The sequence below is a fragment of the Plasmopara halstedii genome (assembly GCF_900000015.1).
Source record: "Plasmopara halstedii genome assembly, contig: Scaffold_658, whole genome shotgun sequence".
Lineage (NCBI taxonomy): Eukaryota > Oomycota > Peronosporomycetes > Peronosporales > Peronosporaceae > Plasmopara > Plasmopara halstedii.
In genome coordinates this window covers 1,490,009-1,490,218 of record NW_020187575.1, presented here as the reverse complement: position 1 = coordinate 1,490,218, position 210 = coordinate 1,490,009, and positions in this window count along the sequence as shown.

The following is a 210-nucleotide window of genomic DNA, read 5'->3' as shown; positions in this document are numbered from 1 at the left end:
TCGAGCCCTGCAAGATGACGATTTAGCATCTGGGACCACATCGATAACATGCGTCACACCTGTTGTTAGGCACGGCTGCGTGTCTTCAATATTTTCGCAACTGGTAATCCCGGCTGTCTCCTCAAATGTTACCGACCGAGAAATGATAATCTTTCCTGTTGCCGGATTTAGCAGCCGGTACCCTTCTGTTTCCGAGGATTTCCCAGAAAC